Source organism: Bubalus bubalis, chromosome 2 (assembly GCF_019923935.1).
Source record: "Bubalus bubalis isolate 160015118507 breed Murrah chromosome 2, NDDB_SH_1, whole genome shotgun sequence".
Lineage (NCBI taxonomy): Eukaryota > Metazoa > Chordata > Mammalia > Artiodactyla > Bovidae > Bubalus > Bubalus bubalis.
In genome coordinates this window covers 96,481,535-96,501,749 of record NC_059158.1, presented here as the reverse complement: position 1 = coordinate 96,501,749, position 20,215 = coordinate 96,481,535, and the positions used below count along the sequence as shown (strand labels likewise).

The following is a 20,215-nucleotide window of genomic DNA, read 5'->3' as shown; positions in this document are numbered from 1 at the left end:
TTATATTCAATTCTAATCTCCCTGTCCTCCACACAACATTCCTGTGAGATAAATTTTAGTGCCTGTTTGAACCATTTCAAGGTCTGAGATTCCTCAGTTTTTTTGAGGCAGGTTTATTAGTAATGCTCTGCTTTGGTTCTGTAATTCCTCAATAGGGAATCTTTAAGTAGCAAGGACCCGGCCTAGAGGAAGAAAGAGAAGAAAGAATCAAATCCTGTACGGTTTAGTAACTTAAATAATACCATAAACAAAGTTAAAAGAAAACAAACTGGTAAAAAAAAAACAAAAACAAAAACAAGAACTGTGATACATGTAAGAATGGGGTTAATAACTTATATAGCAATTTGATAAAAGAATCAAATTTTAAAAATGAGAAAAGCTATGAAAAGGCAGTTCACAAGACAAAAACAGACCAGTAAGCAGATGAAAAGAGCTTTTACTCCAAACATTATTCAGTTCAGTCACTCAGTCGTGTCTGACTCTTTGTAACCCCATGGACTGCAGCATGCCAGGCTTCCTTTTCCATCACCAACTCCCAAAGCTTGCTCAAACTCATGTCCATTGAGTCGGAGATGCCATCCAACCATCTCATCCTCTGTTGTCTTCCTGCCTTCACTCTTTCCCAGCATCAGGGTCTTTTCAAATGAGTCAGCTCTTTGCATCAGGTGTCCAAAGTAGTGGAGTTTCAGCTTCAGCATCAGTCCTTCCAATGAATATTCAGGACTGATTTCCTTTAGGATGGACTGGTTGGATCTCCTTGCTATCCAAAGGACTCTCAAGTCTTTTCCAGTACCACAGTTCAAAAGCATCAATTCTTTGGTGCTGAGCTTTCTTTATGGTCCAACTCTTACAAACATTATTAGAGAACTGTAAATTCAAGCAATGAAAGGCCATTTTTCACCAATGTTTGACTAATGCCAAATCATCTGATAATACCCAACATAGGGAAACACACTCATTCTTCTTGAAGAACAATTCAGTTATGACTATTGAAATTTAAAATGAACACAGTCTTTGAAATTTAGTTCATAAATATACTTTTATAAGTGCATAGAAATATTTTCAGCAATATCTGTAATAGAGGAATGTTTGCAACAGAAGAAAGTAAACAACTTTCCTTTCTATTGATAAGCAACTGGGGTAATAAATTGAGGTATATCTAGCATGGAATACTCAGAGCTATTAAGTCAAATGAGGGAGATTTACATGGGTAAAAATAAAAGATATCTAAGACATATTAAGGGAAAACACAAGGTGTAGAAATGTGCATATGAGCTTATTTATGTAAAAATTATATATGCTTGCATATTCATAGACATAATCTGCAAGAAGATATAAAGTAGTAATTATTTATTTGAAAATCAAAATATGCAAAGGCAATACTGTATTTCACCTCTGGATATATCATATGTAGCAAGTAGAAAACATGCATGGAGCACAGACATAATAAAACAGCTAAGGCAGGAAGAGGATTGAAACTGGCAAGGGGCCCATAAGAACTTAAAAATATATTTTAATGTTTTGTTTCATTAAGAATACAACCATAATGTTCTTTATAAATATTTGAAGAGGAAAAAAATAAAAAAGACTCATTTGACTCAAACATCCATTAACATTTATAACTCTCTTAAAATAATCAGTGAGACAATGATGACTCATTTTTTTTTTTTTTAAATGTGAAAGCCTGTAGCAAGTATGGATTAAGTTTTCCTTGGAGAAATCGGATCTACTTGGTAGAACATTTTTGTACTAATCTTTTTTGTTCACTAGATTTTTCTATTAATATAGTCTGAAAGGAAGAGTTGTGCTTTCACAGCATGTTTGTTGTCAAAGAGAGCTGGTCTTTTGTCAAACTGCAGCTTTTTTTGTGCTGGGGAAAGTCTTACCTTCCTCACCCCACTTTGGAAACCTCTCATGAAAATTACTGGATCTTTTATAGATAGACCATGGGTCTCTAAAAAAATTTTACTGGCAGATACTGTTTGAAACTTGTGCAGAGTGGGTCTTCATTTTCAGAAGTCAACATGTTAAAACCATTCTCAGATATACTGTGGAATTTGCCCTTAAATATCCTTAAACGTGCTCTTGTTCACAGATCCCCATGACACCTTCAGGAACTTTGTGCAAATGATTCAGAATCTATCCCCCAGATTTGCTCTGTCAGAGCAGAGGTGGGCTCAGTGACTCTGCACTAATGGTCCTTTTGTCCTTCTGATTCAGGAACTCAGTGACAAGAGATGATGCTGGTACTGACCAATGAAATGTAATTAGTCAAGTGCAGGCGGGAGACAGTTCTTGCTTCGGATACGAGTAGCTTACCTCTTGTACTGCACACATATTACTCTCAGAGTATGACAACTGAGTTTTAAATGCGCACAATGGAATTTTTCTCTCAAGTACTGCGCCATAGATGCAATGGTGAATATTATCTAGCGAGATGCTCTCATCTAAAAGTCACTTTTAGGAGACAATTTCCTACCTGGAAAACCGTCTTCAGTAGACAGCCTAGTTGGCTCGTTTCAAATTCCTAACTGAAAACCTGCTGGCCACAAATTAGCCAAAGGAAGTTTTCATAATAAAGAAAAGAAAAAATGATCAGCATTACATACTCTGTAACCAACAAACCCCAAGAACAGTATCTCTCTGCGAGATCTCTGATGATGTCTCAATGGATTCCATTCTGAGATTCTCCGCTGGCAGAGAACTTTCTGGCAAAGCCTGCTGCCCATTTTCTTCTCCCACCCAGGCAACAAGGCTGCTGTCCTTCTGGTGTTCTCTGCACATGCTCTGTGGGTGTCTGCCTTCTGTACAGATGTCCATCTTGCCCCTCATCCTATGGCCTTATCCATTAGGGCACACTTGGTCTCCCTGTGGTTCCAGGTGCTAGCAAGTGAATGAAAAAGCCTCAGGTCAGAAGGTACGGCTCTTCTCTGCAGCTCTCGCACTGAGCCTTTCTTACTCTGAAGCTTTGCATTATTTTTATTATCTAATAGCTACAACATATCAAGCCCTGTACACTCTAGACCTCACTGTCCAGTGCAGGAGTCAAGAGCCTCATGTGGCTTCTGAACACCTGAAATGTGGTTACATCAAATTGAGATGTGCTGAAAGTATAAAATTCACAATGCGTTTTTAAGACTTAGAAAAAATTGTAAAATTTCTCATTAACAATTTTTATGTTGACTGCATGTTGGAATGATAAGATTTTGGATACACTGGGTAAATAAAATACATTATTAAAATTAATTTTACTGTTTCTTTTTTATATGTAGCTACTGAACAATTTAAAGTTACATATGTGGCCCACATTATATTTCTATTGGATGACGTTACTCTGGACAACTGTTCATCCATCCCATCCTTCAAATATTATTGATGGCCTACTAGGGTTCAGGCACTAAAGCAGGTACAGATGCATTGGTGGGGTTTGTGAAGTATGCCAAGCCTTTGCCCTCATAAAGACAGTAAATAAGAAGGCAGAAAGATGGATAATCACAATACAGGGTAGGTACGACAAAGAAACAGCCTCAGTTCAGTTGCTCAGTCATGTCTGACTCTTTATGACTCCAAGCACTGCAGATCGCCAGGCTTCCCTGTCCATCACCAACTCCTGGAATTTGCTCAAACTCATGTCCATCGAGTTGGTGATGCCATCCAACCATCTCATCCTCTGTCAACCCCTTCTCCTCCTGCCTTTGATCTTTCCCAGCATCACAGTCTTTTCAAATGAGTCAGTTCTTCACATCAGGTGGCCAAAGAAACAACCAGAGTATTGCAATAGATAATAGCAACGGTGAGAGGCTGGGACCAGTTTATGTGGAGTGGCCAGGGAAGATTGCACCAAGAAGGTAACACCAGTGTAGAGACCTGAGGGTGATGTGCCAGATGCATGAAACCCAGGAGGAGCAGGACTCCAGAGGAAAGAAGGGTCGGTACAGACCCTGAGGGTCCTGGAGTACATTGGTGAAGGGGACCACTGGATACCATATGAGGCTGTTCATGGAAACATGCAGGCCTGACAGGTCAAAAGGAGTTCAGATTTACTCAAGGCAAATGGGAAGCCAAAGAAAAGATTTAAGAAGAGTGGCAGATTGATCCATTTTATGCTTAAAATATTTTTTTTTGGCAACTGCGTAAAGAATGGATTGGAAGGGACAGTGGAAGATTCTATAGTTAAGAGGCAATTGCAGCAGTTCAGAATAGAAGGGTGGTAACTTATTTTAAGGTGGTAGCAGTAAAAAGTGAATATATTTCACTTGTCCCGAAGTCTTCTAGGCTTCTGGGCTCAAAGGGACACAAAGACCATCAAATGCAAATGAATAACTAGGAGAGTTCAGGTCCCTTCTTAATGTTTCTGAGGATCACCAGAGAGGAAGTTACATTTTCCTGGTGGTTCCTCACCACTTGTCCCTGGTCTCTGCTCTAGACACAACACTTGATCCCTTATCAACGTCTGCAGGATGCCCCAGCCTGTCCCAATCAATCCTTCTCTTGATTCCTTAAAGCAGTGTTAATTCAAGTCTAAGGAAGCTGCAAAGCTCCACTAAAGACACAGGAAAGGGTAACAACAAACTGGAGCAGCAAAGAAAAAGCAACCTTCATTTTATTATCTACCATGCCTGTTGGGAAGAGCACTCTGGTCTTATTGCTTTTCCCTCTGGTTCCAGGGAGAAAATTTGAAAATCCCATGGCTTCATTTCTCAGAGCAAGCTACTTTTAAACCTACGGTATCCCAATTTCTCCCGTCCAGCTGGGTCTGGACTTTGCCTCTCAGAAGTAGATGGCCCATCAATATCCTTTTCTAATCAAAAGCATAAATTTTCCTCTGTTGAGGATCTTTCATGTGGAAGCATCTGAAATTAGGTTTTAAAATCACATTTTCTTTCCTCCACACTTGTATGATCTTCTTTAATTCTCCTCATGAAGTAGACGTTACACCCATTCATGAAGAAGAAAAGTGAAGCTAAAAGAGGTGGCCGAGAATAATTTGCTCCAAATCCTACAACCAATCAGGGATGGAAAGAAGACTGAAAACTGAATCCAGCTAAAACCCTGCCTGGCCATCAGCAGCCTACACCACCTCCTGGCAGAGATGGGGCCCAAGTTCAAGGTCATTTTTCTCCTCAAAGCACCATCACCTGCTCCCCTCCCTTTTGGGAATCCACTTTTTGCCTAGACATCTAGAGATTCAAGGATGCATCTTGCAGAATCTGTTATGTCTTTCCTCCGTGAGTGGAGGAAACAATCAGAAAATAGGCAGGAGGAGGTAATTATGTAGATAAGAGGCCAGGAAAATCAAGAAATGGACACCTTATAGCCTTCACTTTTTTTTTTTTTTTTAATTACAAAGCAAGGTTATCTGCTGAGCTTGGGCTAAGGAAGGTAAGGAAAATGGTGGAGACCCTAGCTGTCCACTGAGGTGCTACAATACCTCACATGGGCGAGGAGAGGGGGCAGCTACTCTGTGTGGATTTAGGTACTTCAGGATGCACTCTGTACAAAACGGGATTCCCATCTGTTACTCAGTTATTATCGTATCTACCATACTCAGGTAAGGGTATTCCACTGTTAAGAGATAAAAATTTCACCTTAACCAATCGAAAGCCATTTTAATACCACCACTGTTAAGAGATAAAAATTTCACCTTAACCAATCGAAAGCCATTTTAATACCAAACACTTTGAAAAGTTCCTGGTGTTAGCGAGGGGTCCAGGGATTAGTTATTCAAAGTTAGTTATTAATATATTGTTGTTCTGAATAGGAAGTTCTCTCAGAAATGCCTCTCATATCATATACTATAAGCAACTGTGTCAACATCTGCTCCTTAACTCTGAGACTTTCCCTTTTCTAAAATTATTCCTTGGGTCTAAAGAAGGCACTTTTGAAAATTGCATTTTTGGATTATCACATCCCAGAATCTTGTTTAGAGGCAAGTGTTTTCTCATATAAATTCTCTTGACCCTCTCTTGAACCTTCCCCAAATACTCTGCATGGAGTTGTTGGGTCAGGGGCTGTCACAGACACCACGAGAATTGGGCCTCAGCCTTTGGGGGAAATGACGCCTTTGTCTTACATGAGAGGAAAACTTTCTTTTTGGAGACTTCACCCAACACTGAATCTTGCCTTGGCTTTTGCAAAACCATATCCAAACTTTTAGAAAAAATTCACAATAGCATTGTTTGGTATTGTTTTCACATTCTCTCGTCTCCCTATACCTATTGTTTTTATCTATTTCTGTTGCACCGTGAGACAGCAAAGCTGAGAACATTCATTTGCATAAACAACTCAATGTCACTCTAAAATAGAGTTCCATACTACTACACCATACTGTCATGAACCATTTAGGAACTGTTTTATTTCAGAAAGTAGGGACAGAGTATGTTTGATTGAATAAGTACAAATGTATCTTTCAGTTCAGTTGCTCAGTCGTGTCCAACTCTTTGTGACTCCATGAACTGCAGCATGCCAGGCCTCCCTGTCCATCACCAACTCCCGGAGTTCACTCAGACTCACGTCCATCGAGTCAGTGATGCCATCCAGCCAGCTCATCCTCTGTCGTCCCCTTCTCCTCCTGCCCCCAATCCCTCCCAGCATCAGAGTCTTTTCCAATGAGTCAACTCTTCGCATGAGGTGGCCAAAGTACTGGAGTTTTAGCTTTAGCATCATTTCTTCCAAAGAACACCCAGGACTGATCTCCTTCAGAATGGACTGGTTGGATCTCCTTGCAGTCCAAGGGACTCTCAAGAGTCTTCTCCAACACCACACTTCAAAAGCATCAATTCTTCGGCGCTCAGCTTTCTTCACAGTCCAACTCTCCTTAGTTTTGTCTTATTTACAGTAAGATTGAAAATTCACCCCACAGTTACAAGGCCTTAGGTGATGTGGCCTCTCACTACCTCTCAGACCTCATCTCCCATTCAAACCTTGTGGATTCTACATCCTACAAACATCTTGAACACACACGTTTTCCTATGAATCTAAAAGCTCTTTAGCCACCTATTTTGGCTCACCTTCTTATCCTGACTCCACAATATAATCCACATATATTGCACTACTTTTGTCCTCCGAATAGGCCATATACTTCTATACCTCATCTTTCACAAGCTTTCTCTGCCCCAAATCCCTTTCTTTTTCACCTGGTTTACTTAGACTCTTAAAACAAAGCTCAAACGTCACTCCCTCCCCAAAGCTTTTCTTGACCTCTCCCCTAGTCTGAATTAACTGAGTTAAATGTATTCTTTATGGCCATACTGTTGTCAACTTGTCAAAGTGTGCTACATGACCGAGGGTTGTTGTCTACGAATCCCACTATTCCCAAGGTTTGTGGTACAGTGATGACCAGGAAGCAGCTCTCCAGCCAGGGACTGTATTTCCCAGCCTCCCTTGCATCCTGAGGTGGCCATGTGACCAGTTCTTGCCAATGGAATGTGAGCAGAAATGAGGCATGCCCCTTTTAGGGCTGAAACAGTTTAAGCAGCAGACATACCTCCTCCACTGTCTGTTCCTTCTTCAATCTTGACACAAATGACAGCAAGGCCCAGGGGATGGGCAGCCACAAGATGGAAGGACCTGGCCATCAAAATGGAACACCTGCCTTGGACAATTACGGGAAAAATAAACAACACCAAGGAATCTCTTATTTTGTTGTAAGGAAAAGTTGTTTTTTTAAAAAAGTATTGGTTTACAGGTAAACAGTAAATCTGTAGAAAATTAGTCAGTTGATTTCAGCACCATTTGATCATTTTATGGGACTTTTGGTTCTTGAATACTGAAAGATTCAATGGGCTTATTTAGGTTGGTGCCAGATTTGGAGTAGAAAGAATAAAGGTCTGGACAACTAGAACATCTCTCAATACATGTTAAAGTTCAACTCAGAGCTGTTCCCTACCAACTTACTTTTTAAACAATATCTTAAGTCAATTTTAATACCATTTTTGGCAAGTGGAGTAGGAATTCAAGAAACACATGCATACACAACATTAATTTAAATGCATAATCACTAATAAATGTCTATTTTAAATGTCACTGTTCCACTAAACTTTTAAAAATGATACTTGGTTTACTAGTACTTCTGTGATAAAGTAACTGATTAGTACTAAATAACTTGAATGGTAATTCTGAAAGAAATATTAGCTAAAACATTATCCTAGACTTCAGGAAGGAATAAAGTTTCAAGCTCAAACCAGGAGAACCTTCCAAACATTTGTTTGTTTGAGGTCTGAAAGAAAGAAACATACATACTGGTAGCAAATACGGGCAAGAGGGAACAGAAAAGGGAAGGCTATTCTATTTAAGGAGGTTGTTACTTTACGGCCCAAAAGTACTGAATCAATGGTACTGAAATTTCAGAGAATTGAAGAAGAGGTGAGTGATAGGGAAGATAAGGTTTTCTGACAGACACATCACATTTCAGACACCTGAACAATCACATAGGCAACATATGTCTGAAGGCGCCACGAGTCTGAATAGAAAGTACATTGTCAGGAATAGACAGGAAGGTTTGGTAAAACCCTGAATGACTTAGAGTGGCAGAGTGGTGGTGTATCTGGAGGAACTCCCACAATATAGGGTAAAAAAGAAGTCAGTAGGCACACATATAAAAAAATATCCCAAAGAAGAACCAAACTATATAACTGACACATAATAAAAGGGATAGATCTCTTTTATTTCTGGCATAGATTTATTTCTTAGAGATCTTGGGCCAGAAACCTTACAACTAGAAACAGAAATACTTACATGTGGTATGTTAGATGTCTCTAACACTGCCTAAATTATTTGCTTGTAAGTCTTCCCCATGAGAGTAAGCAACCTGCGAACATATGTGGCTTCATTCATTCTCTGTGTCTCTGTCTCCTAGCACCATTTCTAAAACATGGTAAGTACTAAGGTATCTGTTGAATTTCATTTTGCTACTGTATACAGAAAGTTGAAAGATGCACTTTTGGACACCAGAGAAGGGGAGTGAAGAGATACATATGGTGTCAAAAAATCACTTGTAGCTAAAATATTGTCCTAGGAAAAACTCAGTTCAGTTCAGTCGCTCAGTCATGTCCGACTCTTCACGACCCCATGAATCGCAGCACGCCAGGCCTCCCTGTCCATCACCAACTCCCGGAGTTCACTCAGACTCACATCCATCGAGTCAGTGATGCCATCCAGCCATCTCATCCTCTGTCGTCCCCTTCTCCTCCTGCCCCCAATCCCTCCCTAGGAAAGCTAGCTATACACTTTACAGATTTGGGGCCAGGTTGTTGGTCACTGAATGTTACTCACTTCGTGTTTCCTTTGAGCCAAGAAGGATGGGAATTCTGACTCCTTGCTTTCATGCCGTTGGGATTGTGCACTTATATGCCTGTCAGCCTTGCTCTGAGGAAACAAATAACTAATAAACAGCACTGAAACATACTCAACTAACTGTCTCAGATGAGATTAGTAATGTAGGTTTAAATTCTAGCCACCTATATTTTCTTCCTGTCAGCCTTTCCCGAATTCCTAATGTGGGCTATGCAAGCTGGTTTGGTTGCACTTTGCGCGCGCGCACACACACACACACACACAGCACAGGTTTCCTGACTTTAATGCATAGACTCCCAGCTCATTTCCTTTAAAACACTGCCCCTGAATTGCTAATTACTTCACGGTCTTTTTTTAAGTACACTTTCCTCCTAGACTGACAGAGCCAGCTGCAGCATTGTACTGTCTATGGAAATGATATCATCAGTACTCTGTCCTTGAATAAGACCACAATCATTACATGTGGCTCTTTTTCACAGAGCAGGAACCGAATATACGCTTGTTTACAGCAACAGTGCTCACTAAGTTATCATGTTGGCACTCTATCAGCTAGCAACTTGAAATCAAAAGAAAAGTTGGCATGAAATACCTGAATCCTCTTTTAAAGTAACAGTCATTTTAATACATTACTACTGTTTAAAATGTTAGCTTGATATGTTTTCTCATATTCAAATTCAGCACATGAATTCTGATAAGTCAGCTGAAAATTATATTTTATTTGCTTATAGTCATTATTCATTAGATTCTTATACTTCTATTTCAATTTTACATCAAAATTATAACATACTGTTTAATTACATTAAATTTGGTACTAATTACAAAATTTAATAATTATTAAATAAAAATTTAATAGTTATAACTAAATCATTTTTATACCTGGCATAAAAGTTAGACTGCATTCCTGCAATCCCATTCCTTATAGAGATCATCTGTTAACCATCCCTATGTATCAGCTTTGCTTTTTCATGGATGGGCTCTTACATGTATTCATTTTTAGGGGTAGCAAATTTTGTCTGTTAAATGAATTTGTTATTTAATCATGATAATGTAAAAGTAAAATATTTGAGAGCCATACTACCATGAAAAATGCATAAACATCTTTTACTGAAGTAATATTACCATCTGGCAAATATTAGTGAAGCATTCCATTAAACTATAAATAATTTTAATTTGGTTCTCATTTATTAAATACAAAAACAGGCAATTTTATAATCTGAAACAAAGATTTCATATTTTCTTAAAAAAATGATTCTCTAAAATATATCTTTTGTACAGTCAAAATGTTAACACTACTTACAAAAAGACTATTAAATATTTAAAATTTATTTCTATCTTTAGTAAATCTTTTCATTTTGTCAATTATTTTCATACTTTCAAAAAGTAAACACATTAACAAATTCTAAATAAATGTAAAATTTTAATTAACTTGGAAATTAATTTTTAATTATACTTCTCCCCCTTTTTTTCACCTAGTAAATATGGGAACTTGCAGAAATAAAACATCAATTTTACCTGTTTTCATTTGACATTCCACAGAATATCACTTAAGGAAAAAGAGTTCCATTGCTAAAACGACTTTGAAAAGTAAGGAAGTTGAGGTCTTAGAAAGTGTGATTGTGGTAGATCTAAGTTTATAGCCCAGGTTGTCACTCAACCTACTGTTGGGCTTACTGTTGCTGTTGTCGCTAAGTTGTATCCAATTCTTTTGCAACTCCATGGACTGTACCCATGGACTGTACATAGCCTGCCAGGCTCCTCTGTCCATGGGATTTCTCCAACAAGAATATTGGAGTGGTTGCCATTTCCTTTTCTAAGGGATCTTCCTGACCCAGGGATCGGACGTGCCTCTACCACCGAGCCACCAGGGAAGCCCACTTGGTTTACCCTACCATCCCACACATACACTACTTCTTCAACCTCCTGCAATGTATCTTTTTTCTAACTTTCACTACATTTTGCTTGTATCTTTTGAAAAATAACCATTTGAATGGGTCTTATCTATGGTCAGGAATCCTTCAAAAGCAGTAAAATACCAACAATAGCTAAAAGAGTAGTTCATATCTTTATATATACAACGATTGATGAGAATTCTATCAAAATTAATCAACCATGCAACTGGAGTTTGCAAGTGGTATTGTATCCATGAATTAATTTTACTAATCACCTTGATCTCTCTTCATAATGCCCAAATGCAGTTAAAGAGAAAACAGAGTTGCATCTCATTTACTTACAAATTAGAAACATTTTAGTATTTTTCCTACCCCATTAACATGATTTTGTAAAAACACAAACAAAAGTGATCCAATGCTGTTTTCTAAGTATTAGTGTAACACACTCAATTTAGATATCTGGTGTACAAAAGCATAAAGAGCCAGAAAAATATCAACCTCATAATGCTGTCATCTTACCACAATCTATAACACATACTGTTGGATATTATTTTCTTCTCTTTTTCTATGCTTTTTTCCTAAGCATGTAGTGGAGAGCATACCAAATGTAAAAGTTTGTTCTCACCTGTCACAATCACTAATTATTTCCCCACACTGAAAATCTTCCTTGCAAAAAAAAATTTAATGGCAGCATGTTTCATCTTAGAAATTAACAAATCCCTTAATATGTTGGACATTAATGGATGGACCTGGATCTCTTTTTGAATTAACACAGGACTTTCAACACTTTTTACCTTTGAATTGTATTCAATGTATAGCTCAAGTAGGGTCCTACAAAAATACAAAATCTTAAAAACAAAGAAAATGCAGGATATATATTTCAGTAGGTTAAAAAGCCAATATAATCTTTGCTGATCCTATCATATTAACTACAAACAGTTTATTGGGGGAAAAAAGGAATAGTCACTATCATCCACATAGGTACATATAAAAATATCCTACAACCATTAGTTAGTTATTTTTCATCTTCTCCCATCACAAAAATTTTTAATCAATCATAATGAAAGCCTAATATATCCAACTAAAATTTTTAATTTTTCTGAAACTAATTTAAGATACCACAAAAATAGGTAAAAAGACTAATGACATGGCAAAAGATCACTATACTTTAATATAACTTTCACAATACTTTGGCTACCTGATGCAAAGAGCTGACTCACTGGAAAAGACCCTGATGCTAGGAAAGACCAGGGCAAGAGAAGGGGATAACAGAGGATGAGATAGTTGGATGGCATCACTGATCCAACGGACATGAGTATGAACAATCTCCGGGAGATACTGAAGGACAGTGAAGTCTGGCGTGCTGCAGTTCATGGGGTCGCAACAAGTCAGACATGACTTTCACACAAAGTGGTAGTAAAATGTACAAAGGAGTTAGAAAATTTAGATAATACAAATGCCCAAAAATCTATGAAAATGTTCACTCTCATACCTCAAACATACTAGGAAGGTTTTACTTTTGATTTAGAGATTAGGTAAGAATTTAAAAGCATGAAACAGTAAGTGCTTGAAATATACAAAGATATGTTTCTGCAACTTAAAACTTGTTCACCAAACACATTTTTTTTACAAGAGATAATAAGATGGGAATTTCAGTCACACTTGTTAAAGAGTATTCTATATTATTAAAATGAACCTACACTTCCTATAAAACAAAGAAACTTTAAAAGAAAATAAGATGACTAGCATTAAAAGCTGACAGGTGTAGACTTAATACATTTGCAGGAAAAAGGATCACCAAGGCATTAGACCAGTAGTCTATGTTAGATGATCAAGTATTAGAGCCTCATGGCTCAGATGGTAAAGAATCTGCCTTCAATGCAGGAGACTGAGGTTCAATCCCTGGGTTGGGAAGATCCCCTGGAGAAGGGAATGGCAACACACTCTAGTACTCTTGCCTGGAGAATCCCATGGATAGAGGATCCTGGCGGCCTACATCCATGGGGTCACAAAAAGTAGGACATGACTGAACAACTTTCACTTTCACTCCCCCACATTAAAAAAAGATCAGCTGGGAGTATCTTTTTTTAGGTTTTTTCCTTTCTATTCTTCCCTCAAAAGTCAATGGTTACATTACAAGAGGATTAACAAGTAAACTTTGCACAATAATTAAAAGTTAAAGATTACAGAAAACTTGAGGGTAGAGCAGCTCCGTACTACCCTTGGCTGAGTCAGGGAGAACTAACTAATGAGCTTGTATCACAACCTGAAAACGCCTGGCAAGAGCAGGCCTGTGAACCGCCTGTGAAGAGAGATGAACAGGTTAACAAATCTTACTATAGTATAAGATGTCTTCAGATAGAATTGACCAGGATATGGGTACTCTTTTGGAAAGATAATTGGGCAATATGTAAATAATGCTTTTTAAAAATCGACACACCTTTACTGGGCAATTCAATTTGTAAACTGAATAAAAAACAAATTCAAGTATTAATTGTAGTATTTGTAGTAAAAAATAAGGAACAATTTAACAACATTAGAATGGTTAAATAAATAACAATCCAAACAGGCAAACACAATATATCCATTAAAATAATGTCATGTAAGAGATGTTTATAGTACATTGTGAAAAAAATTACAGGGTTTTAAAATTCTGTATTCAGAATATTGACTCAAATTTATACCCATTTCAAAGTGTTGACAGTGGTTTTATTAGAATGATGGAGCAATGAATGAATTTTCCTTTTGCTATTATGTCTCTTTTCTAGTTTTTACTCAAAGAAATCATCCATTTCTTAACTTTTTTACATTCACAAACACTTTTATATGCTAAAAAGATAATTACAAAAATTAAAGGGACAAATGGGAAAATCTAATGATCAAAGACTAATATATTTTCTATTTAAAGAACTTATTCCATTCACAAAAAAAAACACTAAGATTCTAATAATAAACGAACACAAGTGTAAGAAGAAACTGAAGCATGTAAGAAAAATAGTCTCAATAATCAAATAAGTGCAAAATAAGACAACATGCTTATCCTTTTATTCAAATGGAAAAGGCCCCCCTCCCAAGTATACAATATTAATAAAGTATGGAAAAATAGGCATTCTTAAATCCCATCAAACCATTTAATCCAATAGTTTCTCTGCTGGGATTCCAGCCAAAAGAAATACAGGAATACTCCGAACTATGAAAACAACTTTCAGTGGAAGCTGTCCATCACGATGTTCCTTATAAAAGAAAATAATGGAAATACAGTAGAACATTATTTGGGGATTTAAATAAGAAAAGAATTTAAACACTGGATCTATTTCAAAAAGACTTTATCCATTTTGATATGCTAGAATGTAAGGCATGTAGTGATATGAGAAACTGGTCACTCAGGAAGCCCAACTCAAGCAATCCCCCAAAAGTTGGATGTAAGTCATAAGGAACACATTCAAAAGGACTGCCAGAGGCTATTTTCTGTTGTGAAAATATCACTCTTTTCATGGGACAAAGGTTATTTACCACCAAAAAGAGGATATTCCAGATGTGAAAACTAAAAAAAAAGGAAGGGCATAAAAGATCAAGATGATGATGACCCAGATCTTTTCCCAAAAGAGCTGTTTTACCATTTATTATTTCAATGTCTGCAGATGCTAAACCACAAACTCTGGTGCATTCCTGACATTGCTAGATGCAATCACACAGATCTCAAAGAAGTAAGATTTGTACATATTTATTTGTTCTGCATGATGCTTTTAAGCGATTTTTAAGAAAACAAGTCTTATTTCTATTAGAAGAACTAGTTAGAAAAATATATAGTCACTTTGAATTCCTTTTGAAATAGATCAGATCAGATCAGTCGCTCAGTCGTGTCCGCCTCTTTGCGACCCCATGAATCGCAGCACGCCAGGCCTCCCTGTCCATCACCAACTCCCGGAGTTCACTGAGACTCACATCCATCGAGTCAGTGATGCCATCCAGCCATCTCATCCTCTGTCGTCCCCTTCTCCTCCTGCCCCCAATCCCTCCCAGCATCAGGGTCTTTTCCAATGAGTCAACTCTTCGCATCAAGTGGCCAAAGTACTGGAGTTTCAGCTTTAGCATCATTCCTTCCAAAGAAATCCCAGGGCTGATCTCCTTCAGAATGGACTGGTTGGATCTCCTTGCAGTCCAAGGGACTCTCAAGAGTCTTCTCCAACACCACAGTTCAAAAGCATCAATTCTTCGGCGCTCAGCTTTCTTCACAGTCCAACTCTCACATCCTTACATGACCACAGGAAAAACCATAACCTCGACTAGACGAACCTTTGTTGGCAAAGTAATGTCTCTGCTTTTGAATATGCTATCTAGGTTGGTCATAACTTTGCTTCCAAGGAGTAAGTGTCTTTTAATTTTATGGCTGCAGTCACCATCTGTAGTGATTTTGGAGCCCAAAAAAATAAAGTCTGACACTGTTTCCCCATCTATTTCCCACGAAGTGATGGGACCGGATGCCGTGATCTTCTTTTCTGAATGTTGAGCTTTAAGCCAACTTTTTCACTCTCCATTTTCACTTTCATCAAGAGGCTTTTGAGTTCCTCTTCCCTTTCTGCCATAAGGGTGGTGTCATCTGCATATCTGAGGTGATTGATATTTCTCCCGACAATCTTGATTCCAGCTTGTTTCTTCCAGTCCAGCGTTTCTCATGATGTACTCTGCATATAAGTTAAATAAACAGGGTGACAATATACAGCCTTGACGTACTCCTTTTCCTATTTGAACCAGTCTGTTGTTCCATGTCTAGTTCTCACTGTTGCTTCCTGACCTGCATACAAATTTCTCAAGAGGCAGATCAGGTGTTCTGGTATTTCCATCTCTTTCAGAATTTTCCAGTTTATTGTGATCCACACAAAGACTCTGGCATAGTCAATAAAGCAGAAATAGATGTTTTTCTGGAACTCTCTTGCTTTTTTCATGATCCAGTGGATGTTGGCAATTTGATCTCTGGTTCCTCTGCCTTTTCTAAAACCAGCTTGAACATCAGGAAGTTCACAGTTCACATATTGCTGAAGCCTGGCTTGGAGAATTTTGAGCATTATTTACTAGCATGTGAGATGAGTGCAATTGTGTGGCAGTTTGAGCATTCTCTGGCATTGCCTTTCTTTGGGATTGGAATGAAAACTGACCTTTTCCAGTCCTGTGGCCACTGAGTTTTCCAAATTTGCTGGCATATTGAGTGCAGCACTTTCACAGCATCATCTTTCAGGATTTGGAATAGCTCAACCAGAATTCCATCACCTGCACTAGCTTTGTTCGTAGTGATGCTTTCTAAGGCCCACTTGACTTCACATTCCAGGATGTCTGGCTCTAGGTGAGTGATCACACCATTGTGATTATCTGGGTCATGAAGATCTTTTTTGTACAGTTCTTCTGTGTATTCTAGCCATCTCTTCTTAATATCTTCTGCTTCTGTTAGGTCCATACCATTTCTGTCCTTTATCGAGCTCATCTTTGCATGAAATGTTCCTTTGGTGTCTCTGATTTTCTTGAAGAGATCCCTAGTCTTTCCCATTCTGTTGTTTTCCTCTATTTCTTTGCATTGATCGCTGAAGAAGGCTTTCTTATCTCTTCTTGCTATTCTTTGGAACTCTGCATTCAGATGTTTATATCTTTCCTTTTCTCCTTTGCTTTTCACTTCTCTTTTTTTCACAGCTATTCGTAAGACTTCCCCAGACAGCCATTTTGCTTTTTTGCATTTCTTTTCTATGGGAATGGTCTTGATCCCTGTCTCCTGTACAATGGCACGAACCTCATTCCATAGTTCATCAGGCATTCTATCTATCAAATCTAGGCCCTTAAATCTATTTCTCACTTCCACTGTATAATCATAAGGGGTTTGATTTAGGTCATACCTGAATGGTCTAGCGGTCTTCCCTACTTTCTTCAAGTCTGAATTTGGCAATAAGGAGTTCATGATCTGAGCCACAGTCAGCTCCTGGTCTTGTTTTTGCTGACTGTATAGAGCTTCTCCATCTTTGGCTGCAAAGAATATAATCAATCTGATTTCGGTGTTGACCATCTGGTGATGTCCACGTGTAGTCTTCTCTTGTGTTGTTGGAAGAGGGTGTTTGCTATGACCAGTGCGTTCTCTTGGAAAAATTCTATTAGCCTTTGCCCTGCTTCATTCTGTACTCCCAAGGCCAAATTTGCCTGTTACTCCAGGTGTTTCTTGACTTCCTACTTTTGCATTCCAGTCCCCTATAATGAAAAGGACATCTTTTTTGGGTGTTAGTTCTAAAAGGTCTTGTAGGTCTTCATAGAACCGTTCAACTTCAGCTTCTTCAGCGTTACTGGTTGGGGCATAGACTTGGATTACTGTGATATTGAATGGTTTGCCTTGGAAACAAACAGAGATCATTCTGTCATTTTTGAGATTGCATTCAAGTACAAAATAAGGCAGAATTAAATAAAAATTGAGATAAGAATTAAATTGAGACAATTAAATGAGGTAGTTCTATGCTACAATCACATAGTTAAGAAAAATTCATACATGGGGGAATGAGCACAAAAATATTAATAGTTTGTTCACTGATTTGTCAACACATATACATTGAACACCTGTTACGTACTAGGGCATTGTGTTCAGTGCTGAGAGACATAGACTGGTAAACACCGTGGTCTAGAGCTTATATTCTAGGAGAGAGAAAGACCAGTAATCAGATAAACACACATGTGGGAATGTTGCTCCTGCCATCCATAACTTTTTTTCTCCTTTTTCTTCTGTTTACTATCAACCATTCTCACGAATGTTCACTTTAAAAATTTCAGTTAAAACAAAAAGACTGGACTTTCCTCACATTGTAAGACAAATCAATCACACAAACTGGTCACTATTTATCAGGTTCATTCATGTCCAATTCAAATATCTAGAAATAAAAGACAGAATGCTATTAATTGACTAAGTTCCACAGAAAGGATTCTAGAGATTAGGACAAGCATTTTTTTTTTTTTCATTTGCAGAATACAGCTGTCGTACCTCTTCAACTGCCCTGGTGATCTCAGTCCTGGGCAAGTAACAGAGCTGCCATCAGCAAGTCTGCACACATTAAGACAAAACCCAGAATGAAAACACTGACAACACTGAACACGTGAATAGTAATTTATAATTAACCTTTTCTAAAAGAAAAGGTATTTGTAATAGTACATAATAGGGTAACAGTTTAACTCATCTTTTTTTTCTTTTTACTCAAAGCATAAAGCAGAGATAATACTTTATACCAGGTTTACATGCAACTTAAAAAAAAGTTAATATACATATTAAACATGGAAATTCACCAGTAAAATCATATTTGTTATCTCCCCTCAAACATACCTTAACATTATTTATTTCATTATAAACAAATTCCTGCAATCGGTCACCTGACCCAGTGCCTTACATTTCCGGAGCTTGACATTTCAGTCAGTTACGGACACAAGAATGATGTTACAAGTATAATGAAGTCACACATCTGCAAAAAAGCTGACTGAACTATTTTACCAATGGAGAAGTCCCTACATCATCTGCCATGACGTCGAACATGAGCACCAACATAAGTATCCCCCAGTCACCCACAAAGTGGTCTTGTCAGGAAGGTCCAGAAGCATTATTTCCCTAGGTAACGAACATATCAGCAATGACGAAATACAAAAGCACCCAAGTGCCCTAAGATCATCACTTTTTGGAACATTTCTTGAATGTAAAATTTTCCTAGGATACAGAGAAATATAAGTTAATAAAATGACAAAGAGATAAAAAATGTCCACCTCTTCTTGCATACAAAGCTTGAGTCAAAACCTTGTATGATATCGTAAAATTTAATACAATAAACCTAAAAATGTTCAAAAAGTTTCTAATTTGGTGTATTTAATGCAGTTTCAATTATGTCAATATACATAAAGCATATATGCCAATATACAGAGACTAGCTGGAACACATCCTCATTTAAGTTTCTCTAGGAAAATACAGTAAGGAAGATTAATATCTACAAGAAGAATCCATCATATTTAAAAATCAATAGTTAATTAGTAAAATGTATTTTAAGCACAAATTAAAATCAGTATACACTTTCCTCATCTCTAGCAACCAAAAGAGCCCTCATTGAACATAATTATAGCTTTCTTTTCAATGTGTTATCTTGAACATTAGCCTAAAAAATATCTTTAAAAGTGCTCTGCAGGTATCACTTCCTCTTAAGGAACCACAGAGAGACATAAAGTAAGAAAAAGCTACTCTAATCTAAAGGACTATATCAAGCAAAAATAATTAGAGGAATTCTTTATATCACAAATGTAAGAAGTTTGGGAAGAGAATAGTATATAATAATTAAAATCATATATACCTTTTACTTTTCATGCAAGATTGGTTAAAATAGAAACAAAATATAATTGTAAATCACTGAAAAAAACAGTCAAGTCTTTGCCCCTAGAGTTCACAGTCAACAAAGAGAGGAAGGAAGGGAGAAGGAAAGATGGAAAAGAGGAAGGAAAAAGAAGGAAGGAAGGGAGGGAGAAAGGAAGGAGGGAGAAGGAAATAAAGAAAATGAAAGAAAAAGAAAAAAGAAGAATGCATAAGAGAAACATAACAGCAACCTATCAAATATTTTACTTTTTAAGAAGAATCTAAAGAGGAAGTATTCTGGTGTGCATGCACATCAAATGGCTCAAGATCTAAACGATAGGACAAAATTACTAACCACTAAGTATGAGGAGAATTAAGAGGCTACTCTTACACAGGCAACAAACTTTTACTAAGGTTTTAAAACACACAATATAATTTTATGTGTGTTAAAACTATTTTAAAAAACAGCAACAGAGTGTTTTCTAGTTTCGGCATTAACTAACACCAGAGTCAGGGAATATTTGTACTTGCAAAGAGGAAAAAATGGTTTTGCTCATGCTTCCTTAACCTATGGGTTATTCAAGGTCAGGATGGGTATTTTCATTTTCAAGGCTTTTTATTCAAAGCAAAAATTATGACTTAAAAACCCTCAAGGCTGTATCATCAGTAAGCCAAGCACATATAA

At 37.5% G+C, this 20,215-nt stretch overlaps 1 long non-coding RNA gene across 1 annotated transcript; it reads right to left on the bottom strand.

Moving 5' to 3' along the window:
• Positions 1-1,771: 1,771 nt before the first annotated feature.
• Positions 1,772-6,527, bottom strand: LOC123331452. Its single transcript, XR_006548100.1, has 2 exons — positions 5,645-6,527; positions 1,772-5,588 (listed from the first exon to the last, which is right to left on the bottom strand). It is a non-coding gene; the product is annotated as an uncharacterized LOC123331452 (long non-coding RNA).
• Between the last annotated feature and the right edge of the window lie 13,688 nt (positions 6,528-20,215).